A 27,461-nucleotide genomic window follows, 5' to 3' on the forward strand; every position below is an offset into this window, starting at 1 on the left:
TTGGAAAATGCTGCATTCCATGCTTCTCAGAAATCTGGCTTTCTTATCACACATTAGAAGCTCTGAGAAGTATGACAGGAAGAAACCTGTTTAACTTCAGATCTCCCAGTTTATGTCAGATTTATTTATGGAATTCTTTATTTCTGAATCATATCAATTAACAAAAAGACATCAGATACAATGACCTGGATGCACATTGAGGACACTTGATAGTATACAATTTCCAAGGTTTCTTAGATTGTTTATGTGGATTCAAACTGTAGTGCTGTCAGAGGATTTTTAGGGCAGGGAAAATATTCTGTATGATACTCTAATGAGGGATACATATCATTATACTTTTCAGCAAACTCATAGACTGTACAATACCAAGAGTGAATCCTAATGTAAACTATGAACTTTGGGTGATAACACGTGTCAATGTAGTTTCATCGGTTAACACAAATGTACCACTTAGGTGGGAGATGTTGACAATGGGCCAGGCTATGCATGGGTGGGGCCGGAGTATACAGGAAATCAGTGCCTTCTCAATTTTGTTGTGAACCTGAAACTGCTCTAAACAATATAAAGTCTATTTTTGTTAAACTTTGATGTTGTTGTCATATTAGGCTGCCCAATTATGTAACAGGATTTATAAATCCTCACTATGAGATAGCCCTTCCCTACCAACTCTTCTCGTATTTTAGGAAACAAACCAAAAACAGGTTTAATAATTTGTGTATAGCCTCTTTCCTTCTACCTACTGGCAGAGAAGTGTGTGTGCGCATGCGTACATGCGTGTATGTGGGCATGCATGTGTATTTGTACAAAACGTTCCTACATTTTAAGGTGAGCTAGCAGAGAAGAGAATGAGGTTGGGAACTAACTGCCTCAGATTGTGTCTGGTCATCACAATAATCTAGGCAAATCAACCTCTTCATGCGTTAGTTTTCTTGCTTGGAAGATGGATTCAATAGTAGCTGGCCTGCCTTACTTATGAGGATGTTAAGAATAAAATGTGTAAAATTGGGCTCAAAACTAAATAGGTTCTCATCCTAGAAAAATGAAGGCAGAATGAAGAGCTGAGCTTTAAACTATAACGTATAGAAAATTCATGTAAGAACTCAGTCCTTTTTATTAACTTCTGAAATACAAGACCTATGGAGTCCCTTTGCATTTCAAAAGAGAGAATTTTAGGAAATATATAAATGAAGCAGCTGCATCAAGCTGGTTATTTTTGAGATCTTCCAAGCTGTAATTAAACTAAATTTAATGATGATAATACAGCTTAACCAAGGGATTGCAGACTCTAAAGGATGACACCCCCACAGTAGACTCTTAAAGATGCATGGCAATGTTTAAAGACAATATTTATATATACTTTTGAAAGCAGAAGCTAGAGAGTCTTAGATCTGGAAAAGATCCTTCCAAGAAATTGAATATAGCATGTCCCTGCAAGTCTCTTACAATCCAGCACACATGTTGTCAAGAATGACATTGCATCTTTCCTATAATACACCCTTGTTTTCTCTTGAGGGGGGAGAATCTGCTTTAGTCTGTTCCACTGTATTCTTTTATCAAGGACTTGGTGAAAAACATCGTGTGTGTTCTTCAAACACAAAATGACTGATTTATACAACACCTGTCACTGGTGTGAATTCATGACAAGAGTCATCACACTTAACATTAAAAAAAAAAAAGACATACACCACAGAACAACAACAAGAAAGTCCTTTTGTAGAACTTTAGGCTCTTGTAAGGTGTTTGAAGTAACTAGGCTTGAATAGAATCATTTGTCAAATCAATGGATTTCACTGCATCTTGGAAAGAAGAAGGAAGAGCTCAATGGGAGGATTTATACTCTGTGCTTGTAGAGTTGGTTTTGCCTCACACATTATTTCCTCCATCCTTAGCCATATTCTGGGAGTTAGGCTTTGTGTGTACTTTCACTCAAGCTGTATCTTCATTTCAGACCATTTCTTCTCTATTAAATGCTGAGACTTCGGTCTGAAGTCCCCCATGTGCCTTCCAATTAGACTACAAATCTTTCGAGGACAAGGACTATATCATATTCTTCTTTTGTTCATTTTTAGCCCTTAGAAGATGGAGTAGAACAAGGAAAAAACTCTGTAAATATTTACTGTGTACAAGAAGAAGTGGGCATGTGGGTAAGTAGATGGATTACGAATTTATTTTAATTATTCACAAACTGTTTCAGAGGTAACCACATAATGAACTTCACACTATTGTTCATGTGCACATCATATTTACTTTTTATATACTGATTCCTAAAAAAATGGTGTTTTTTTCATGTTTTCAAAATTATCTATTTTTCCTTTCTGCATCTTACATTTACTCACTTCAGAGATTCTAAAACATTTCTTTTAACTGCTCTATGATATTTTATTGTATTTAATTTATACATTCATAGCGTTTGATTTATACATTTTTATATTGATAAAAATTTGGGGTTTGTTCCCATTTTTTTTACTTTTAACAAAATGCTACTATAGACATTCTTATACATGTCTTAGGTTGCACAAAAAGCAGGTTTCTCTAGAGAATAGCCCTGGGAGTGAAATTGCTATTCCATAAAGTGTACATATATTCAGTGATACCAGAGATTACCAGGTGGTTATTCAATTTATACTCCTATGAATCCTCATTTTATAAAACTTCAGCTTTCTAACACTAGCCTTAGCCTTTGGGCACTAACTTCTACAAGAAGAAAGTCTTTGCCCCTAGGCTTGCTTAAGGAGCTATGTCTCAAACTCCTAAGAGACTCTGTGTGTATTGAAGAGCAGGGAATTGTATCTGCCATGGTCCAGATGGGTTCCAGTTTCAATTCACGACTTGATGTCACAGTGGTGCCCTGTATCTGGAGTCTAAGATTTCTTTCCTTCTTATCTTTAATGGTTGCAGCCCATTTATTATAAACAGAGTTTCCAGCATGGCTGAAGATTACCATTAGTGGCAAAGAAAGGTTTGGATTTGTCTAAATTGATCTGTGTTAACAAAACTGATTGTGTTTCTACTCACTTGATTCTGGTCTTTCTGTGTTCTAAGACCTTCAATATTCTGTGATATTACACTGTGGCTTGATAGCACCGCGGGGCAGCAATATGGCTGCTGAGGTTCTGAGGTCTGGGAAACTGCACGTTTCAATTTCCAATTAACTCTCTCTGTGTCCCATTTATTAAATATCGTAGCACCTCAGAATAAAGTTTAATTTTAAAAATCAGGTTCTGAAGTGTTAACACGGCCATATTTCAAAAGGCAGCTTGCATTAGGTGATCTTTTAATTAAACATTTGATAACAAGAAAAACCCATCCCATTTAGAGCTGTGGTCACTACTTGCATATCTTTATCTTCTAGCAGTTGCTTTAGCCCTCGATGTCCTCTGAGAGTAATAATCCCTCAAAAGAAATGAAGATTCATATACCATTTTACATTTTTTGGTTGTCTATTTGCTTATTTTCCATGCATTTATACCTGCCTTCTTTTAGAGAGTGCATTTTTGTTGTTGTTTATTTACCTTTAAAGAAAAAAATTATTGAATAAAACATGAATATAGAGAAGTGAANAGAGCTGTGGTCACTACTTGCATATCTTTATCTTCTAGCAGTTGCTTTAGCCCTCGATGTCCTCTGAGAGTAGTAATCTCTCAAAAGAAATGAAGATTCATATACCATTTTACATTTTTTGGTTGTCTATTTGCTTATTTTCTATGCATTTATACCTGCCTTCTTTTAGAGAGTGTATTTTTGTTGTTGTTTATTTACCTTTAAAGAAAAAATTATTGAATAAAACATGAATATAGAGAAGTGAGAAATTCATAAATGCACAGTTCAATAAATTTTCAACAAGGGAATACAGTTTGTAGCCAGAGCATGGATCAATAAATAGAACATTCCCCACCCCGGCAGAGCCCCCCGGTTCTCTCTTCCAGGCACTCTCCAATGGCCAAACCAAGTGTTTATCTGGGTTTTAAATTTACACAATACATCAAATAAACATTTTACATATGATACCAGTAAAGCCAAGAAAAAAGAAATAATTCATTCAGGGTTACACAGGAGTAGAAGAATCAGTACTAGAACTGCATTGCTACATGTGCTTTCAAACAGCCAGGGAGGAATGACAACAAAAGTCAAATACACATAAGTTATATACTTCAAGGATTGACAATTTTCAGAGCATATGCTGAAATATAGACACATTCAATTCAACCAGAATTCTTGCCTTTAAGCTGAAAATCCTTTCCCATAACATCATATGTCAGTTATTAAATATTCCTATGAAATGTGATTTTATTATTTTGTGATGCAACAGAAAGATTGAAATGCTGGAGACCAACATCTCAATTTGTTTCCTCATGTATTTCTTAGTCTAGTTACCTCAGTTCCTGAAGCTTTGTATTGTAGAATTTTGCATTCTATATCTTATCTGTAGAATATGAATAAAAATCATCTTAGAGCATTGCTCATAGAATTCTTAATAATGTAATAACAGAGCTTGATTCCTTAAAAGAATTCCACATATGAAAACTCGATCTAAACCCTGTAATGAGACTATTCACCTTCCTTGTGATCATTTCAAACCCATGTCCTAAGATTACCACTGGGCTAATATTCTCTACTTTTAGCATCTACGGCCTTTATGATAATATTATCTTTATTTGGACAAACAATGATACTACCCTAAGGCATATAGCAAGGAAAATTTTCCCATCTCCGGGTGAGGAGTCAGCCAATAGCAGGGAAGGCAATGTTCACATAATGAATAAACCACGGAAGGGCAATTCCTCTCGGAACACCTTCATTGGATTTTTAACAAAAGCTATGTTTGGCTGGAGAGTGACCAAAGGGCTGTGTCCAACTTCTGCTCTGAGTGGTTTAGGAATACTTACCTGAATCAAAGTGGCAGCCTGACCTGCTGGGGCCTTCAACACTTTCCTTAGGACCTCATGGCAACATCTGACCTCCTAAGATGGTTCCCTACCACTTGTCCATATAAACATCTGAGTACGTCATTGGCCACAGATATTTTGCCCACAGCCCCTTCCCTTTCTTTCTTCCTCTTCCATTACATGACTTCCTCCCTGCCTTCACAGTTGCACTCTGGAGCTTACAGGCCAGTTAAGGGCCCAGCAGAAAATCAAGAATCCCAAAAATGGACATAGGCTTAGTCAAAAAAGTCATAGCGACTGACTAGAGTTGCAAAGTGGCATCTGCTCAGGGGCTGAGGATGGAATATTCATTTCCCACCATGGCTATCCCTACTGTGCTTTCTCTGGGATACATCCCAGAGCCCAGATACATTGCAAGAGCTCCAAAGGAACCCCAAAGATTCTTCTCTTCTGGTTGTTTCAGCCTCCTCCAGGCTCAGTTTAGAGCAGACTGAGAGCCTGAGTTATTTCTCAGTATTTGCTGTGTGGAGTCTTCACCTACTGAGAGTTTCTTCTCCTGCCCTCTAACCATATTTCATTCCACCTTTCAAGAAACAAGGGGCCACCACAGGATCCTACCACTTCTGTCTCCTCTTATTCTGTCTGTAATCTTTCTTCTATAATCAGAAAGACAGAATACTAAGAGCCTTGAATTTAAAGTCTGAGGATCCGGAATGGACCTAACCTCTGCCAGTAGCTTGCTGTTTGTCCTTGGGGGAGTTTAATCAGCATCTTTGAGTCTCAGGTTGTTTATCTGTAACGTACGAACATGTCTCAATCCACTGGGTAGTTAAAAGGTATGAATGATGACTATGAGTCTGACATATAAACGTCAATCAAGTCATTTCTCTGCTCAAAATCCTACAATGGCTTCTCATTACTTACACAGAGTTCAAATGTTTCTAGCTGGCTTTCCAAGTGTAAGTGGTTTATGACCTGAGATTTACTTCTCCCTAACATATATGTTCCTCTACCTGGCTGAATTCCTCTCCCTGTTAAGAATACCTTCTAAGCTCACTTCAATCTCATTATCCTGACTCATAATCCACTCCCTCATGAGGAAGAACATTCTACCCCACTCCCAGCCACAGTCCAAATCTTATCCATCCTTTAAGACCCTGATTAGGCTCCCCCTCTATAAAAGTTCACTATGTATTCCAACCAGCACTGACCATATTCTTCTCTGAAATATTTTTTTGCTTTTAATAATGGTGAGGACACTTAACATGAGATGCATCCACTCATTAGATGTTTAAGTTCACAGTACAGTATTGTTACCTATAGGCGCTATGTTGTACAGCACACCTAGAACATTTTGGCTTGCATAGCTGAAACTTTATACCTGTTGAGAGCAACCCTCCATTTTCTCCTCTCTCCAGCTCCTAGAAATCTCCTTTCTACTCTCTACTTCTATAAATTTATTTCATCATATGGACAATTCCAAACAGATCCTTACTTACTAATTGGCTCATTATTTCAGATGCGTTATTTTTAACTTTGTCTTTGTATATTTTATTAGGACAAGGACATAATCATTTATATACTTCCCCAAAATATACATATTTTACTAAAAGATCAAGGAGGGACTCAATAAAGCTTATTTGAATGGTTTCTTGAGCAGGAGACTGGAATGCCAAAAACTCCCATCATTTCCATAATTTTAATAGGTGGATGCTGTCTCTCCCATTCATTTATTCCCTGGAACAGATTCTTTCTAGTCACTTTTATATGCCAGACATTCTGCTGGGAATACAGATCTAAATAGGATGAATATAGTCCCTTCTCTCGTGTAACCTATAATCTAATGAGGGAAATAAGCAAGTGTAATGAGCTGGAGAAAATCATATTATTTTAGCAGCTATGGCAGGTTTTCTTTTGGAGAGAGAAATTGATGGATGGAGTTTGGATAAGGACTTGGGATAGAAGTTGAACCTCTCTCACCCACCCTCGGTGCCCAAGTGCTGGCTGATGCTCTGGTTTCACAGGGAGAAGGTGTTCTGAATAAAAAAGAGATGTGTTTTGGTTCCCTAGAACAGCTGGAGGCACAGGAGATGAGCAGCAGAAATCTGCTTGGTATATGAGCCCATTCTGGGAAGCTCTCCCTCAAAAACTCTTCAATAAAGTACAATATATACATACATGCTTTTAATTAGCATTGTTTTGTTGTTGTTAAAAGTGAGCACTGGCACAAATTTCAACGTAGGCCCAGGTAGTGTAGGACACTTATGTCCCCATCTTCTCACCAATTCTAAGCCAGGAGAACACATGTCCACTCACAATCCTTTCACTTTTTCATTACCAACCAACCTGTGGAGGGATGAGGTTTCTCAGGCCATGGTTTCAAGAGGTTCAACTCAATTTTACTTAGATTTCAAGAAACAAGAAGGCCCCCAGCTGACATTGGTGTCATACAAGCAAATCAGCAATCAAGTGCAGAATAAATATTAGCATTAAATTAGATGATATAAAAAGCAGGGCCTAATGTAGTATGAAGAAAGAGAGGATGGTGGAGAGGTGTGGTTTGAGGGGAGAGAGGACCTTCCAGAGGAAATGACGTATATGCTGAGGTCTGAAGGATGAGTAGAAGTAAGCAAGTGAAAATGGGTAAGTTTTTGATATGTTTAGGTTTTCAAGTACAGGAGCTGGGAAAGGAACTGGGGGGGGGGTCAAGAGGAGAGAGAGGAGGGAAAAATGGAAATAAAGGGGAGAATTGAAAGAACAAAAGCCATATAGTGCCTATAGGTAAGTGCTAAGGTCCCAATATATGACTCCCATCTGCCCTCCACCAAAGTTTCCATTAACCCTGGTATTTTTTCTTGTGTGTTGGAAAATAGAGATAATTTGATAATTACATTCCCTTTGGGTCATTAACAGCTGAATAAAGTATTCTACGTCACCTGCCTAAGAAGTGTAAGCTTTCAAACATGCATGTCAGATGCTGCAATAGAGTTAAGGAAAAGAAGCTTTCAGTGGTACAGGTGGGGGGGGACCCATCACATAGACGCTTATTTCAACTTTTGACCATTGAGACTGAAAATGAGTTTCTTGTTAGTGGAAGATCCTTCCCTGTTCATGACAAACCACAACTATACACATACATGCATGCACGCATGTGTATATACACTGAGATCTATGTCTGTTTGCACTCCACAGGAAGCCAGGACCCATCTCATATCAGCAATCCAGGCTGTCTGATCCATGCCAGCAGATCAGGCCTAAAATTATGCACTGGAGCTTCTCAGCCCAGCCCGGTTTCTCCACAACCCCTAAGTAATTGTTTGAGAGAAAATTACAATACACATTAAATAAAGTCATTTATTTCCTAGATAAATCTCAGACTTTAAGCATTTTAAGCTGGTAATTTTTTAATACAGTAATTGTGAAATTAGGAATGCATTTTTCACTAGTCAGTAGTTATTTTTACTTTGAACATATAAAAATGGCTTTTTAAAAGAGGGATTTAAAGAAGGGTTATTAAGAGTTTTACAGGATCAAATGAAAGTTTCAAGTTTTATTAGCAAAGAATAAAAAGACTAATTTGATTTGGTTTATGGGTTTACATGCTAATTCTCAATAGAGGCACATGATGAACTGTGAGGGGAAGAAAACGTGGCTGGATTCTCACTAGCATCCTCGCACAGCACAGAGCTGGAATTGGACTGAGACGAAGCTGGTGTTTGTTCTCCTGCTTCCCTTCCTCCCCCAACCTCATCCCAGCCCTGTTTGTCAATAAGAGTTTGCCTCTCCTCAACTCCACCACCACCCTTGTCAAAGCACCCCTGCTCATCTCTTGTTGGAACTAGTCTGCCAGGTTGTCTCCTCCTTCCTCTCTTGTGCCTGCTGACCGTTCTTCACAGTGCAACAATGACTATCTTTCCAAATCGGGACAGTGACCATGGCAAAGGAACTCTCTTCTCCTGCAAACCTGCTAATAAGCCCTCTCCCCTTCTTTAATTCTTCAGATAAAAGTAAAGATGAAGATATTCAAATCAGCCTGGGGTCTGCCCTGCCATACACCTCAGTTAATCTCACAGGATACTCTGAATGCTCTAACAGCACTGTCTTTCCTTTTTCTTTTTCTTTCTTTTTTTTTAATTTTTGAAAAATAATCTATTTCTGGCCATCTGGGGTACTTGCATGGGTGTTGCCTCTACCCCTGTTGGTTGGTTATTTCCGACCTGTTATTTTAACCATGGTGCAATCATTACTTCTTCAAAAAAAGGCCTTTTTTGAACCTTGTGTTTAGGTCATAACTTTCATATAATCTCTTTACACCAGGTACTCTCTTTGAGAGCCTAGAAGATGGCATGAATTGCTTATTTATTTCTTTTTTTAAGGATTACGATGTCTATTTATGCTCACCATTTTAATTAAGGAGGTTACAAAGAAGAATATGAAGTACACATTAAAGTCATAACATGAATGAATGATTGAATGAATGAATGAATGAATGGGCAGATGGATGGTCGGCTCTCTCAGTAGCCTTTAATTAAGATGTGGATGTTGATATCCTACTATTAATTAAAGGCTCTGAAGCCCCCAAGGTATATATATTTAGGAAGACTATAATCAACCTTAGCTCAACATTAAGGGTTAAGTACGTATTTACCTCTTCTAGTCTGCAAATGGTCAATTATAATGATAGTGCTCGTTATTTCTTGGGATGCATTTTCAACAATTGGAATAAGGTATTGATATTTCTAGCTTTCATTCCCTCGCTGTGTATTTTCTGAGAGTCATCTATGCACCAGATACTGTGCTAGGTGCTGGGAATAAAAGTGTGTAAAAGGCTCAGTTCTCAGCTATGTGAACATTTACCATCCTTTTTTTTTCACTACCCCACATCTGTATTTCTTTCCTGTATTTGGTGAATTGCAGAGTTTGCCTCCCTCTCTAGAAGATGAGGATGCAAGACACTCACACTCCTTGAGTCCGTCACAGGTAGGTCACAGATATGTGACCTGACCTCTGTCAATCTGAGGAGCCCACATTGGACCTTGATTCTGAAGTCAGGGAGTCAAAAAAGCAGAGACTTTGCACAATCTATTTTGATGAGGGCTACAAAGTCAGAAAAATTCACTCAAATCCCTTTAGAGGTAAAACAGCCTATCCCACTTTTCCTGCAAGTCACGTAAGGCTTGGCAACAATATTTCAACTTCCTTTCCTGCAACTAAGATGGAGAGGTTCATGGCAAGAGGTGAAAAGTGCTGATATTTTGCTTTAAAAATGTGAATAGCCACATGAATAAATTTCTATTAAGTTTAGTCCTCCTTAATTGTTGTAACTAGTCAATAATGTGCTTTTTATATAAAGTGCATTAAAGGGTATCTGGCCCAAATTAAGAACTTTATAAAAGTGTTGGCTAGTTTCTCTCTGTATTTTATAGTTATATAGAGTCTCATTCTTTTTAAAGTTTCCAAGTTCATTATCACTTTTATTATTTTACTTTTCATTTTCTTCTCAAAATCCTTTGTGAGAAGGAAAAAAGATATGTTAGATCTTGGTGTTTAATGAGAAAACTAAGACTCAGGAGAGGTAAATCACTGCCCTACTCAGATTATTGGAGATTTCTGAAGCAGAAATGAGAAGTCTTTCTGGTTTTCTGACTTCTGAGGCAAAGCAATATCTTCACCCAAGGGGCTGGAAGGATGGGGAGATGCGTAGATCCACTGACTGAGTTTCCTACTTTGCTGAGGATGTTTATCTCTTTAAACTTATGTCTAGATCCATAGCACAGCAGGATAAAACCTCTTGGTGGTAGGCAGATTCCTGAGCCAGACCCTAACGTTCCTGCTCTCTTGCATACACACTCTATATGATCCTTTCCCTTTGGTGTGATAGGACCCCTGACTATAATTGCGCAGCCTTTTCCCTGGATTGGGCCGTGTTATAGAAAACTCTTTTGTAGCGGATTGGAGAGAGATTTTTGTGTTGGTTCTGGAGAGGGACACTCATATTAAAAGATGGCCACATGACCAGAACCTAGGAACTGAGAATGACCCTTGGCCAATAGCTAGCAAAACAAAACACAACAAACAATCAACAACAACAGAAACAGGGTCATCAGTCTTTCAGTGACAAGTGACTGAATTCTATCAACAACCTTAATGAGCTTGGAAGAGGACCCTGGTCCCCAGGTGAAAATGCAGCCCTACCAAAATATTGATTTAAGCTTTTGAGACCTTGCGCAAAAGACCCAGTTAATCTGTGCCTGCACTCCTGACCTCCTGTGAGATAATAAATAGGTGTTTAATATTTTAAACTACTAAGTTGATGGTAATTTGTTAGATAGGAATAGAAAACTAGTATGTCTTTAGAGGCACTAAACTCATTCTCAAAAATAATATGGATGATGATAACAATAATAGACATACCTAACGCATTAAAGAGTAATAGACCTAAACATGAAAAGTCTGCTTATAGCAGAGTTGTGCTCCATTAAGTCCTCTGCTCACATGCCCCTTTCCCTGGTCATATTAATAACAGGGCAGATGGACTCCATTCCTATACTGTTGGTCTTTGGACAACCATCATTTGTATTTTATATGTAAGCTTTTAAACAAATCATTCCTAGACTATTTCAGGATCTTTCAAAGGTATAACCTAACTTTAAATAATACATTTTTGTAAACACCAGGAGCAAAGTTTGGACACAGATTTGGGGTGAGGCGGTGGGGGGGGGGTCCTGATGGACTTGAACACAGTTATTGATGATTTTCTCTGTCCACTCCTTTTACTGCCATTCTCAGTAACAGTCACTGCTGTGCTTTGTGTGGATGTAGCACTGTGCAGTGAAAACACTCCTTACCTGACAACCGACCTGCATTTTGTTTGCACAACAGCATTATGTATTAGACATCTTTCCTCCCGTAGCTATCGGCATTGAGGCCATGCAACATGATGATTGATGTATGCATTATGAAATAACCAACATGATCAAGCTAATTAGCACAAGTGAGATTGCATCAACATCAACTGTGTAATCTTAATCAAGTCACTTCCCCTTCTGGGTTTAGATTATTCCCCTGAAAAGTAAGGAATTTAGATAATGAAGCCCTATGTCTCCTCTACCTTTAAAATATTGAGCTCTTAATATTAAAGACTTGTCTCATTCTGTATTAGGTGATAATTTCATAAAATGTTGCTAAATATATTTATACAAAGCCATATGAATCAGCCACAAATATTAATTGGGCCTACTATCCCAGAAGTTCTGCATTAGATATTGTAACAGATGGAAAAAGCACTTAACACAGAGCCTCTAGGAACTAATAGCCTAGTTAAGGAGATAAGACAGCATTTGAGGAAAAGGAGAAAGTTACCAGCTCAGTAGATAATTAATATTCAGTGGAGAAGAGAAGTTTAGTTGTATTTTGTGGAATGGGAGATAAGGCCAGGGGGAAGGCAAAACATTCTGCATGGGATGTGCCAGAGGTTGTGCTGAGTTTAGAGGATACATTGGATTGAAATATAGTAATGAAGACATTTCATGGCTCACAGTGACCTGGGGGGAGAAATAAGGACAGAAATGTCCCATTGAGGCAGAGCCAGAGAATAGTCTTGGTCAGGTTAGGTGGTAGTGCTGGGAATGGTAGAGACCCATGCTACCCAGAGGAGAGTTAGGCATCTCCTCCTGCCCCTATGTGGCACTCTGCAGATGCCAGGACTTCACTAGTGTCATTCCTCCAGACCGGGACTAAGAAAGGATAGGGGCAGTATTTTCAGTCACTCATAGCTCTTTTGTTCTCAGACTGGAAAGACAAGTTGGAAGGGTATATTTGCTATTATGCTTAGAGGTCAAGTCCCTTCAGTAATTGAAGAACTGTGTTAGAACTTGGCTTGAAATTGGGGATTTCTTGTTTTTACCCTAAGCTTCAAATATCCATAGATTGCATCATTCAAGTTTCTCTGTAGAGACACATTATTTAAGTATTCTACTCTGAGTACCCCTAAAGGAGAAAGGGATTGGGGATCTATGAGCATGGGAAGATTTGGACTTGGTCACATCTGCAAAGTCCACTTTAACACTGCCCACCCCCTGTGGAGAGTATAGAGGATGTGTAGAAGTGAGGAAGAGGAAGGAGGGCATGTTCATGAGCTCAGGGATTTCCATCTTCAAATGAGTGGTGGATGCTGACATCTTCCCAGTCAATTCTTGAAGAATCTGATGAATATCATTAATATAAAAGAGATGGCTGCCATTTATGACCCCCAAATTCATATTGCTCAAGAGAAAGCTGCAATCACTTCAGTATTAATAGCTTAGACATGTCAGGTTTGGTCCCCTGAAAAGCAGATGCCAACATGAGTTGAGATGTGTAAGAGGTTCATTGAAGGAACACCCGTGAAACGTAGTGAGGGAGAGAACAGGAGTAAGTGGAGATAACCTTCAGACCACACTGTAGTTCTTAAACCTATGAGGGGAGAAGGAAGAAAGGTGGTTTGGAAAGAACAGCTTCAAACTACAGCATGGTTCTGAAAAAAATCTCAAGTGGGACCGGCTTCTATGATGACAAAGAAGGAGTGACGTCACCATGATGGCGACATAGGTCATTCCAGCCTTCACTCCCTGTCACAGGAAGGCCAACTAACAACTACTCATGGACAAGACACTGTTGTGAAAATCCTATGTTGACAAAGAATATGGAGAATCTAACTAAAGTTTCAGTAGAGACTACTTGTCAAGGCTTGGAAATTTGACTGAAATTTTTAGGGTCATTTAGAAGTTTTAAGAGCTGAACACAATATCATTATCAATCATTATCACAAATACACTTGGAAAACCCACCAAATTCTCTCTTTATACATCTCTCCTAGAGAGTGGATGCTTCTTCTTCTTTTTTTAAAAAGATATTTTATGTATTTGAGAGAACGAGCACAAGTGGGAGAGAGGCAAAGGGAGAGGGAGAGGGAGAACCAGACTCCCAGCTGAGCATGGAGCCCATCGTGAGGCTCCATCCCAGGACCCTGGGATCATGACCTAAGCTGAAGTCAGACGCTTAACTGACTGAGCCATCCAGGCTAATTCTGTAATGATCACACAAAAAAAGGCATTAGTAACAGCTAGCATTATTATTTTTTTTAATCTACATCTTTGGAAAAAGATGTAGCCTCTTGAGTGATAATTTGATACTCAAATGTATATAAAATTTCCCCTCTACATTGCGTTTGCCTTCCATGTAATTAGATTTGAGTGCATTTTTTCCAACCCTTNTTGGAAAAAGATGTAGCCTCTTGAGTGATAATTTGATACTCAAATGTATATAAAATTTCCCCTCTACATTGCATTTGCCTTCCATGTAATTAGATTTGAGTGCATTTTTTCCAACCCTTAAAAAAAAAAAAGATAGAGACAAGATCTCTTTTACGAGTTCCTTCATTATCTCAGAGTATGAAAGATGTTGCTTGTGCCCAACCAGTCATTCTAACAGCAGAAGCTGTGTCCGTGCTGAAATAAATGGAAATAAAGAATCAATAAGCAAATAGGATGATGTTGATGTTAAAAAATTAAACATCCTCTGACTTCTAAGACTAAGATTTAGAGATGTGTTTGAAAATTCATATTAGCAGAGTGACAGTGGACAGATGGCTTAATCTCTATAAGATTCAGTTTCCTCGTTTATAAAATGAGAATTGGACGATATATCTAATTTGGTGTAGGTTTCAGATGGAAAAAAAAAAGCTTACCGTGTGCTCAAGAGCCAGTACTCAATCACTGGCAGCTGTTACAGGAAAGCAGTAAAGTATGGTGGTTATAATGATTGGCTCTGACTCAGATTGCCTGGGTACAAATTCGTGCTAGCTCTGTGACCTTGAGAAAGTTGTTTGGTATTGCTGAACTTCCACTTCCATTTCTGAAAAATGGGGTAATGCCATAACCTATCTTACACTGTTAAGGAAGTTAAACAAGGTAGTATGTTTAAAGAACCTAGAAAAGTACCAGCCATATATTAATCGCTTAGTAAATGTCAATTTAAATGATCATTATTGCTATAATTGCTGTTGCCAGAATAAAAATACATTTTACCCACCAATAAATGTTCAGTTGGAGACTATCTGCAAAAATGAGGTCCTTGCTTCAAGTTGAAATGTCCTAAAATAAAAGAAACTATTGCTGGAGAGGAAAGGCCTCTCTTCTAAATAGAAGTCACAATAAGCTCTTAAACTATTTCCAACACTATTGTTAACACTTGGACCTCCACATCTGCTAAGCAGGGGCTCCTTAATGTGCAATCCCTTGTTCTCCCCAAAACCCTACTTTGAGGCTGAAGCAATGACACAAAGCTTCCAGGGTGGGAGAGATATCCAGCTATGGTATCTGCATCTGTTGGACTTGCCATTTTTAAATATAAAAGTTCCTACATTATTAACTTTTCTCAAAGTGAGATTTGATGGTGAAAGTAATATCTGCATGAAGTATTAAGTGATTTTTTTGAACAAAAGCCAAGTAATCTGACAGAGCGTAATAATTACACTGTCAAAGAATACAAGTTTCCACTTTCTCAGAGAAATCTATATCGCCCGGTTTCAGTTTCACAGGCTGTCATCAAGATGGTAAGATTTATTTCTCCTTTAATTGCACCATGGCAGGCATCTTGTGGAAAATGTATATGCAGTGCCTCCTTTTCAGAAGGGTGCCAGATCCATGGCATTGCTTTTATATTCACTTATGTGCGCCATTAAGACACTGGCTTGCATCCCAGTGGAACTGGAGAAGAACAGGCATTAAAGTCCTGTTGTGCCGGTCAGATGTGGTAACATATATCACAGTGAAAATTTATTAAGAGTGGGAAAAGACCAAAAGTGCACCTTTCCAGAAGAGCTTTTCCCTGAATTGAAGCTGGAAGTAACTGTCTACCCAAGAATGTTAGCTCTATGGCTAGTTCAAGGTTTGTGAGCAGTCTCCCCTTTTAACCCCAGGAATTTCACATATAAATCATAAAGAGGCAGACAGCACTCTAGAACTGAGGGCGCAGGGGCTGGAGTCAATATTGGCATCCCTCCTTGGATCAGCAACTGATGTCATTATATGTTAATCTCGTTAGTCTGCATTTATTCCAACTCCTCAAAATCCATTTCTGTTTAATATCGTGCACTGAAAGAGATTTGGAAGGTACAAAGCTGGTGTCTCATTTTGTGCTGAGCCCTGACATTAGTAAGCAGTCAGCATAAAATGTGTCCCATTCCTCAGAATCCTTATAACCACACTGGAAAATTAAAAGCTGTGTTTGTGAAAAACTTTTACATTTTTAAGATTAGATATTTAAAACTCGTGTTTACATCCCAGAAATCAGAGCACAGTATAAGGATGGGTTTCCCAGGGAAGCAAGGAAATTGCCAGCATAGAAAGTGCCACAGAGACATCCTACATCAGTTGGGAGACATTTAGAAGACTTGCTATTCTTTCTGACAGTGATATTCCATGGTTCTATCATGCTTACAGCAGCGACCTACGGGATGAAAGTGATGGAATTAATGAGTTATTTCTGGACCTTGCCTTATTTCTGGACCCTGCACCTGTGGCCAAAGGCATGTCCTTCCCGCTGTCATCCTAATTCCCATTCCACCATCTTTATGTGAGGATTCAATGAGCTTATTCCAGTGAAAAGTGCCTTGTATGTTGTCTCAGACACTGTAGAAGTAGGATTTAAACAAACACAAAAAAAAAGATACATTTGATAGCTAGAGCACAGAGTCTGTCTGGGTACAAAGTGGAAAAAATAGTCCAATTTCCACCTTCATTGTCCATCTTTTCCACAACCACTTCCACTCCTATCTATGACTTCACTTCTTCTCCCTCTCAACTTACTTCTTTTTCTTTAATTTTTATTAAGTTCCAGTTAGTTAAGATACAGTGTAATATTAGTTTCAGGTGTACAATTGAGTGATTCAACACTTCCATAAAATACCCAGTGCTCATTACAGCAAGTCCCTCTTTCATATCACTTGGTCCTTCAAGATACAAACCCAACTTAAAACTTTGCTGTAAATATTGTTCAACTTTACCCAACATTTAGGCAAAAATAAATAATCCCTATGTCACCATACATGTCATAGCCTCTTCTGACCCTTTCAATGATGTCCTCCATGCCACTGAGTGTCCTTTCTCTTTCCTCTTCATATGTATATGAAATATGCCATCGCCTAATTGCATTGCCCTATAAGTGTATATTTGAGTTTCTTTTTCCAGGTCAAAGTAAGAGCCATGTCAAACTCCTGTCCTAGCACAGAATTCGGCACATAGTAGATGCTTAATAAATGATGGTAGTGTCTCAATAAATGATAGATAAATGAGTGGATGACCAAATGAATGAATGCCCCAAAGTTGTAAATTTTAGCATTGTATGAAGTTAACAACAATTATTTCCTAGTAGGAGCTCACATAAAAGACTACTTTCTCTCCAGTGTCATGGTTCTTAAGAAAGGCTAATGTCTTGGGGCACCTGGGCAGCTCAGTCGGTTAGGAGTCTGACTCTTGGTTTCAGTTCAGGTCATGATCTCAGGGTCATGAGATTGAGCCCTGCATCAGGCTCTGCTCTCAGTGCAAAGTCTGCTTGAGAACTTTTCTCCTCCCCTTGCTCGTGCTCGCTCTCTCTCTAAAATAAACAAGTAAATAAAATATTAAAAAAAAAAGAAAGGCTAATGCCTTTCAGAAATTCCAAATTATTTTTCATTCGGGTGGAAAACATACCGAGCACTAATTTGTGATTGTTTTTACCTACTCAAGCTTCCAAGTTTCTGTTTGTTTGATTGTGTGATTTGTTGTTGTTCTGTTATTTTGTATTTTTCTATAAAGCAGATTTCAGAGTAACAGTATCTCTTCTGTGGTAGATGGGATTGTAAAATTGCCCTTGAGATTCCTAGCCCAATGTACATATTCTGTATCATCTTTTCCCCTCAAGTTTAAGATGGATTTGTGAATATGATGGGATAGTTATTCCCTTGATTGGTGTACATTTCGTGGCAAAGGTGATGGCATAATCATTTCCTTGTTTATGTTACTATATTATATAAAACTCTATTGAAGCTGACTGTGGAGATAATCTCCTTTTGGCTTTGAACAAGCAAACTTCTTCTGTGAAAGGGTCACTAGGTTAGGACCTGAGGGTGGCCTCCTGTTGCTGAAAGTAACCGCAGACAACAGCTGGCAAGACAGCAGGGATTTCAGCCCTCATACCACAAGGAACCAAATTCTGCCAATAACCAGTGAGCTCAAAGCCCCAGCTAACACCTTGATTTCAGCATGGAAACAGCCTGATCAGAGTGTTTTGACTTTTGTCCCACGGAAACTGTGACGCAGTAAAATGGCCATTGTTTTAAGCTGCTGAGTTTGTAGTAATTTGTCACGTGGCAATAGAAAACCAATACAGCTTTCAAGGTATAATATAGCTTTCAGGTAGTTTTGACACTGGATTATGTAAAATATTGTTATAAGTAGAATGACCATAGCTCCCAGTTTGTCCGGTGTATTTCCCAGCTAAGCTGGTTGTCCTAACTCACTACCTTAAACTCTCAAAAGTGTTTTGATTTGGACTATCAATTTCAATTTTATGATCACCCAGTTATAAAGTAAGTTTGACCTTTAAGGTGGTGGAAGGAATCTAAGTGTAGTATGGTTAAGATATCCAAATGAAGCAAACGTTTGTCTACAAATGATGCCCCTAGGTTATTGTGGCATTATTTACATGATGCATGTTATAAATCCTATTAATAAAATATATTTTGTGAGGGTTTTCCATGTAATAAGCTCTGGATTCTATGAAAATAATTGCATTTTCCTCTGCCTAATAATGTTCTTCTCTTCTATTCCTACACAACTTTCTTCTTTCATCTGGGACCATATTTCCAGATTTTACTTAAATACATGGCCTAAATAACTTAAAGATCAAAATTTCAGGAGATCTCAGAAACTGTTTTGGAGAAAGTAACAGAATTCCAATTCTGACTAATACGTGGATTGTATACTTTGTACACAAAACATGTCCAAGCATGCTTTCTAAATACATACCTTGGTTTCCAACTGGATGGTCATTAATATGGGAGAGCCCCAGATATTCACTGGGGATGCATATGTGTGTGCACATGCACCCCCGTGTTCTCCAAAATTTACATATGTATCCTAGTAAAATAGGTAAAAAGTTTTAAAAGGATGATCTTCCAAGGAAAAGAAGTTATGAATTAAATCCTAATTTATAGAAAAGGACCCAGGGGTGCCTGGCTGGCTCAGTAGGTTGAGCGTCTAACTCATGATTTTTGCTGGGGTTGTGATCTCATGGGTCCTGAGATTGAGCCCCACTGTGGGCTCCCTGCTCAGCATTATTTCTCCCATGGGATCAGGTTAAATTTCACAATGCAGCAGACTGACAATAGAACCATTTCCGCCATTACAACACCACCTCATAAACACTCAAGGCTTTACTCACAGTGAGAAGAGAGGCTTGGAGATTGGAATGAGGAAGAGGAACATACTATGGCTCCTTCGAAGAGAATGCACCATCTTTCTCTCTCCACTGTGGTCATGTCCCTAGCAAGGAAAGACAACTGAAGAATATGTGAATGCTCTGATCACATGCTTCATTCTGAAAATTGTTATTAATTTGCCTAATTGCTTCTCAGTGGTGAAATATAAACATTGTGAAATTCCCAGTGCTTCACATAGTCTATGAATATATATTCATATATTTTTTGACAATTATAATCACTTATTCAAGCAAAACCCAAGTCAAGAAAGAAATCAGAGTTTTCATAAGGGTGCAATCAGCCCTTACAAAAGCATAAGACATTTTTTCTGTATGAATTAATTATAATAAAATCTTAATACAAATATTAATATTAAGAAAAAATAGAAATAAATAAAACAGAAATAATTCATAAACCCTCTACCTAAAAATAATCTATAAACATTTTTGTGTATATGCTTGAACACATTTTCCTTACCTGTATTTTTTTCAAAAAGAGGTTTATGTTGTAATATTTATTAACTTATTATTTCTGATGCATCATGACAATTTATTTTTTAGAGTAGATAAGCTACTATGACTTGATTACTGGAACTAATGGAGGAAAAGTTTCATCAAAACTTGAATCTTTCCTATAAAATTTGAAACACATAGAAATACATAAGAGACATTGTATTTATTAATCAACTTTTAGAGTTTTATTCAAAGTAAAATTTTTCTCTGGAGCAAAAATTTAGTTTGGGTTTTAAAAGTATTACATGAACTCTAATTAATATATTTTTGCTTTTTGCTGTGTTGTGGATATTTTAATTGGTGTTTTGATGTTTTTTCCCTTTTGCTAGTGTTTTTTTGCATATGATATTTTTGTGATATAATTGACAAAACATTATATTATTCCAGGTGTACAATGTAATGGTTCAAAATTTGCATATATTGCAAAATGATCCCCACGACAAGTCAGTTAACATCCATTACCAGACATAGTTACACACTTTTTTTCCTTGTGATGAGAACTTGAAAGATACATTCTCCCAGCTACAAATATACAATGCAGTATTATTAGCTATGGTCACCATGCTGTACCTTACATCTCCATGGCTTAACTTATATTTTAATGTAACAGTTTAATATTGACGTATTTGTGCATCAATAAATTCATTTGGCAATGACATGTTTAAAGATAGATTGTATTCAATTAAATTTATGTTTTGTTTTGCTTTTACCAATTCTCTAATCTACATAATGATTTTTTGAGTTTTTCAATATTATCGACAATGCTCTGGTGAACATTCATATAATTATATTTTTACGGTTTTGTTTTTTTCTTTTAGAGAGGGAGAGAGTGGAGGGAAGGGCAGAGGGAGAGGGAGAGAGAGAATCTTAAGCAGACTCCCCACTGAGCATGGAGCCCCATGCAGGGCTCGATCTCACAACCCTGAGATCATGACCTGAGCTAAAATCAAGAGTCGGACACTTAACCAACTGAGCCACCCAGGTACCCCTACTTCTACCGAGTTTTCAAAAGTATTTTTCTTGGTTAAACTCTTAGGCTAGAATTCTTGAGTGAAATGGTATTTGACATGTTTTCACTGAAATAACAGCTTGATAAATGAAGGCTAAAGAGAGGGTAGTTTAGTATTTTTCAACCTTTACCATTACCTGTTTTTATAGTTTTTGCCATGAGCATGCTGAAATACACATTCACACAAGCCATTAGAAACAGGACTGAGTCTTAATTCAATTCCCATCTCAAGTAATTTGTCACTTACCTTTTATTATTCTGTTTCCCAAATTGAAATTGCTTTTGAGAAAAATAACAAAGTTTTCTACATATGTTCTTAAAGTGCCTTGTATCTTAGAAGAAAATGACTACACACACAGCAGAAAGAGCTTTCAATAGTATTTCTGCAAAATGTCCCCCAAATAACACACATTTATGTATATATACACATAAGCCTTCATACATGTATATATAAAAGCAGGAGTATATGTACCCACACAAACTGGTAAACATAGCTAGGACAGGGTAAGATAACTGATCTTAAAGAATTCCCTTTTTTTGTGACTAAACATCATTGATTCCAGGCCATTGTAAAATACGCTAATGAACGATTTGGAAATGCCATTGATGATACGTGATTTGAATTGACCTTTGAGAGTGGGTTCATATTAGCAGCATGAATACGTCACGTGGAACCATGTAGAAGTAAAGCTGCTGCATTTGGAGCAAAAGGCTGACCTAAGCATGGAAGAAGTTTCACAAAGGAAGTTTCAGGAAGGACCACCATAGATGTTGCTTGGTCCTGGGTGTGCCAGCACCAGAGAGAAGCAAAGATGGGTGGGCCGGGCACAGTCACAGGTGTGGGCTTTAGAAATTGTCCCCGAGAGCTGGATGGACCACACACTCACACACATATGTGCAGGGTTTCATATGTGCTCCACTGTTCAAAAATAGCTTTCAGGGGGACTCCTGGGGGGAAAAGCCTGGGGAAATAATGTGGTAGAGTGATTAAGACCCTTGTCTCCAGGGTCAAAATGCCTGGTTTATACCTTGGGCTCATCGCCTATCCATAGGTAATCTTGGGTAGTAGATTATAATAACTTTTCAAAACCTCAAATCTTGGTGATTCTAGCTCTTTAAGTCTCAGCTGCTTTTCACAGCTCATTATCTAGGAAGACCTCATGGCAGAGAGGTTAAAGAGATTCAACTGCTGTCCTGGCAGAGTCCATTAGTCTCTGAAAAGGAGCAGATGGAGAAGAATGACTCAACTCACAGCTGACTTTTCAGAAATCCTAAAATCTTGGACTGCAGTGAGGACCTTGCTTATGAGATACGGATTAAAAGGCCGACAGGCTCTGGGGTGTGAGGGTTGTTGCGGGGGAGGGGGGGAGAGCTAGAAATGTTCTGTTCAGATGAGCCTATTTAAACAGTTGTGCCAAGTGTGTCATCCGTGTGAGGCCTCGTCCAAAACCCACAACAAGTGTTTCAGTTTAACAAACTGGCAACTACTCTGAAGTGGAAGGGATTGGAAAAGCAGGGAATGGGGGCGGGGGGAATAACACAACCTGCCGTTGTGGGAGGTCTCCCGCTCCTGCTCCTGCTCTGCCCAGGACAACCGCACCACAGCTGCTCCCAGAGCGAGCAATTACCAGGCAGTCTAGGAAAAGGCAGTTGATGAGAAAGGCCATGCAGAGCTTCGAATGTCTCTGTGGCGTGCCCCAGGGCCATGGCACTAAGGGGAAAGGGTTCTTTTACACTTTCACAAAATTGATGAATTAAGCCAAAATGGACAACTGAGAACTTGACTCCCTCTTGTCCAAATCCCAGTCTGTCTCTGGCATCCATGGAGCTGCACTAAGTTTCTTAGAGGTAAAAAGCGAAAACAAAACCCAACGTAGGTATTTGCATATTGTCTTTAATAATCTATTGAAATAGAAGGAAAAAGAGCAAAGGTTGCTTGGGTTCAGCTTAACTATATGTGAGTTATTTACAGAAAGAACTCTATTTTAAAATATTTAACATACTTTAAAAGGCTTGGGGGAAAGATATATGGTGTTTGGGCTACAAAGCAGAATTTAGTATTCTTTGTACCCAAGGCCTTCCTTTTACCTTTACCCACAATAAACACATTGCTTGTTTGAGCATTAACCAGGAGAGAAAAAGCAAAGTTTGTCAAAATAAATTCTTTGGAATTAGCAAACTTTATAAATAAGAAAAGAGGCTTGCAAAGAAAGAAAAGAAAGAAAGAAAAGGAAAAGCAGCCAAAAAATAAAAATTAAAAGAAAATATCAAAACCAAGAAGGCAAGGACAATGAAAGAAGAGTTCTGAATTTAAGAACAGGTAGGGGTGCCTGCATGGCTCAGTCCGTTAAGGGTCTGCCTTCAGCTCAGGTCATGATCTCAGGGTCCTGGGATGGAGCCCTACATGGGGGCTCCCTGCTCAGTGCGGAGTCTGCTTCTCCCTCTCCCTCTGCTGCTCCGCCTGCTTGTGCTCTCTCTCACTCTCTGTCAAATAAATAAATAAAATCTTAAAAAAAAGAACAGGTAGTGACTTAAAATGAAAAATGAGCGTGTCCATTTGTATCTCAAAAGTAAATTTGATGTGTTCACATTTAAAAGAAAACCAAGCAGCATTAGGATTACAATCAGAGAAGGATAGGGATCACCTAAGACCCCAAACCACTTTTACATTTTAATAACAGTAATATAAGGAGTTGGATAGACCTAATTTATTGGGGAAAAACTGTTAAGTACCGAGGAGGACCAACCAGATGGTGGTGCACATTGACTTCAGAGGAAAGCTGAGTGGAACATTCAAAGGAGTGTAAGGTTTTATGTAAGTATATAAATCCAAGTATGTGTGTTTGGGAATCTCTTGGGTAATTTCTCCCGCTGGCCTGGCTGCAGGCCACCGTAAATAAATCAGCACTAACAGGTGCTCTCTGTTGCACCTACTCAGTATTCCTGCAAGAACCGTTTGCCTAGGAGAGTTCACGTGTCGGCAGGTGGTGTGAGCTGAAAATGGATTGCAGACCCCATCAGTGTCTGCTGCTACTACCAGCTCACCTGCCTCCCCGAGAGGCTCTGACCGTAGAGAGGAGGGGTAGAGAGGGCCTGCTAATATCTTCTTTTTTCCACTTCCGTTGGTTGCCTGTCCCTGAGCACAAGGTGGTGAATTTTCTGAACTCCAGTTATTAGATGTTGGAAAATCAAGATGAAAGAAGAAAAAATCAAGAGGTTGTTGCAGCAAGAGCATTTGGAGAATGATTTTCTCTGATATCTGTGGATTCCTCCCAGCCTTAGTGTTCTCTGCGTGGACTGACACCCCAGAGTCCACGGACATCAGAGAAAGGTTGGTTCTCACTCCGTACCTTACATATACATTTGTTCCTCTGGTATCTGAAACATCACTGTGAGCTATGATCCTGAGTCATTCTTTCTTTCATGTATTCATTCTGGTCTACAACTGAGAAGGGCTATTTAGAGTTTACTTTGCCTGGTGGCAGCAGAAGGAAATCAAGTAGTCTCTCTACAAAAGCTTGCAGCAAGGAGAATGGTAAAATGTTAACTTTAGAGAGGACCAGAGCAATCACCTAGTCCAACCACTTCATTTCACAGACAGGGAAACTTGCAGAAAGTTGCATGAAAGGAAATGTTACTTTCCCTTTCTGATTCTGAGTCACACAGTTCATTCATGGTCTTAGGAAAAATTCCCAGATGCCCTTATTATCAATCCAAATCCTGCAAGACAGCAAATATTTACTCTCAAAAATCTGTACTGAAGGTTAAAATCTGTATCTACCAATTTAAACCCATTTTGTGACTGTAGTCACATTATACATATTTATAGACGAAGTTAAATACTTTTCCCATTGCACAGAGTGTACTCTATATGCTGAATATGAACTTTATGTGCACAGCTAAGATCACCTGGCACAATGCATGACATCACAGCACACGGAATAATATCAGTCTTATGGTCATTATTGTTATCATTACCAGTATTAGAAATCATCTGTCTTTCTTCAGTGTAGCCAACATCTACCAATAATCTGCCTTTAAGGTTCTTTCTTGTATTTCCTTTTCATGTACACTGGGAGCATGTTTCTTCAGTTTGATTCCCATTTCTGAACTGTGTTGGCGAAGAAAAATATTTCCTCCCCCACCCATCCCTGCTCCAGAGTTCTTCTAGCTGGTTTAGGAACTAAATTGACATGAGCAGATTAACAAGAGAGGAAAAAAAAACCCAAAACCTCACCAAGTTTTATTACATGCACACAGAGGCCCAATAATGAAATCAAGACCCAAAGAAATGACCAAGGCAAGAAGTTTTTATACATTTTAGATGGAGACAATAAATATTGAAAAATTGATAAGATAGAGAAAACAGGTGTTTGGGAGCTTTCATTAGTAAGGGATTCTAAGCAAAATTTAGGCTGAGAAAATAGATTAGAAAAAAATAACAAGGTTTGTTTCTACAGCTTTTTCAACTTTGAAGTTTCTGTCTCTGGTGTTGAGGATGTCATTTTACTTGTTAGAATAGGGATGGTATTTTTAATACAGGAGATGTTTCCTGTTTTCAGGAGGACAGAAGAGGGTCAGAGTGTCCTTGCACTGGATGTTTCCCGGACATTCCCAAGTAGCTTCAATTCAAAATAATCAATATGCCATTTGGGACATGTTGGGGCAGCCTGCCCTGGGCCGCTACAGCCGCAGTTTGCTCCCCTTTTAAAGTCATTTCCCGTTTGTGCCCCATCATCCTCTGCCTAGCTTCTGCATTTCCTCATGCTTGTGAGTTACAGCTATTAGAGGCTAAATTACTGCTGTGAGCAAGTGGCAAGTGATGGTTTGCAACCTTTCATCATCACGAAACTCATTCTATAAAAACAAAAAGAAACATAGCAAAACAGGATTTCAAGTCGGTGGAAAGTATATATGTTTCCATTTGTATTCAAGTTGTGGGATCAGGGGAGTTAATGGGAGGGAAATAGTTTCAGTTAATGAGACAGATTGTTTTGGAAAACAGGATGTCCCTGTTGCTTGCCACATAAAATAGTGGGTTTGTTATTGTTGATCCCTGGCTACATTAACAGAAATAGCATTTGATCCTATTGAGATATTCCTCAGAGCTGCATTTTTGCTAATAAAGATAAATTTCTTGTGGGTCCATCAGATGATATGTTCCCATTCTGGGGACCATTCCAACAGTTTCTTGGCTTTGGGATAAGGTCTTGCTGGACACGTATGCCCTGTGGTGATTTGCCTCCTGTAGCTTCACTGGCATGTCAGAAGCCCAGTGAGTATCCGGAGATGTGTCTGGGGCTGCCTCAGTAACTTCTTGAGATCTGACCTTGGGAAATTCTACAGACAGGGAATCAAGAGGTAGAAATCCCAGAGTTGAAGAGCTAAAAGTAAAGCAGCATAAAGGAGCTGGACAAGCATGTAACTTCTCACTTTTTCTTCCATTTTTTGACAGTAAAACTGATTTTCAGAATTTTCTTGACGTTCTCCCTTGTTCCTTCCTCTGCAGTCTGTTTCTGCCTACTTCTCTACCGAAAGAGCTTTCCTTAAGATAGAAGGGAAGGAAAAATTCTTCCTCCCTCCTTAGGGTCTTGCAACTGGACTAAGAATTAAATTTAAATGAAACAGATTAACCAGAGAAATAACCAAAGTCTTACTACATGCATACAGAGACCTAGTAATCAAATTGAGACATTAAGAAATGACCAAGGCAGGCACTTTATATGCTTTTTAGACAAAGAGACAATAAATATGTGGGGAATTGATAGTAGAAAGAAAATGTACCTTTGAAGCGTCAATGAGTAAGGAATTCTAAAGAGAATTTGGACTGGGGTAGTAAATTAGTAAAAGGTAACAAGGGTTCTTTATATCTCCCTCTTGGCTCTAAATTTACCATTTCTGGTGATAAGAATGTCTCTTTACATTCTGGTACCTTTCACTTGGGAGATTTATTTCCTGTTTTCAGGGGAACAGAAGAGGGTTTGAGGGTTCTTCTTACACAGGCTCTTAAGTAACTTTTATTTAAAACAATCAATATGCTTGGGGGGCCTGGGTGGTTTAGTCAGTTAAGCATCTGCCTTCAGCTCAACTCATGATCCCAGGACCCTGGGATCTGGCTTACTGCTCAGTGCGGAGTCTGCTTCTCCCTCTCCCTTGGCCCCTCCCTCTGCCCCCCTCCCCCGCCATGTGTATTCTCTCTCTCTCTCTCTCACTCTCTCTCAAATAAAGAAATAAAATCTTTAAAAATAAAATAATCAATATGTCAAAGTGTTACATTCTGGAGCCATCTGCCCTTGGTCCCTACGAAATCACTGATATCTCCCTGCAGCTAAATAAAACTAATGTTTTTAGCCTTCCTTTTACTTGACCTCTCTGCACTACTTTATTTAGTGCAAGGCCAAGATTAGACCTGATTGAAGAAGGCACAGCTTTGGCTTACTGTGCGGAAGAACAGTTTTTGAGATGTTGTATCCCAGGAACTTTCTGGCAATGTGTCTTCTGGGGTTTCAGGGGAACAGGCTTAGGGAGGTGCCCTCATTAAAACTCATTGAAAA

The sequence above is a fragment of the Ailuropoda melanoleuca genome, chromosome 6, assembly GCF_002007445.2.
Source record: "Ailuropoda melanoleuca isolate Jingjing chromosome 6, ASM200744v2, whole genome shotgun sequence".
Taxonomy (NCBI): domain Eukaryota; kingdom Metazoa; phylum Chordata; class Mammalia; order Carnivora; family Ursidae; genus Ailuropoda; species Ailuropoda melanoleuca.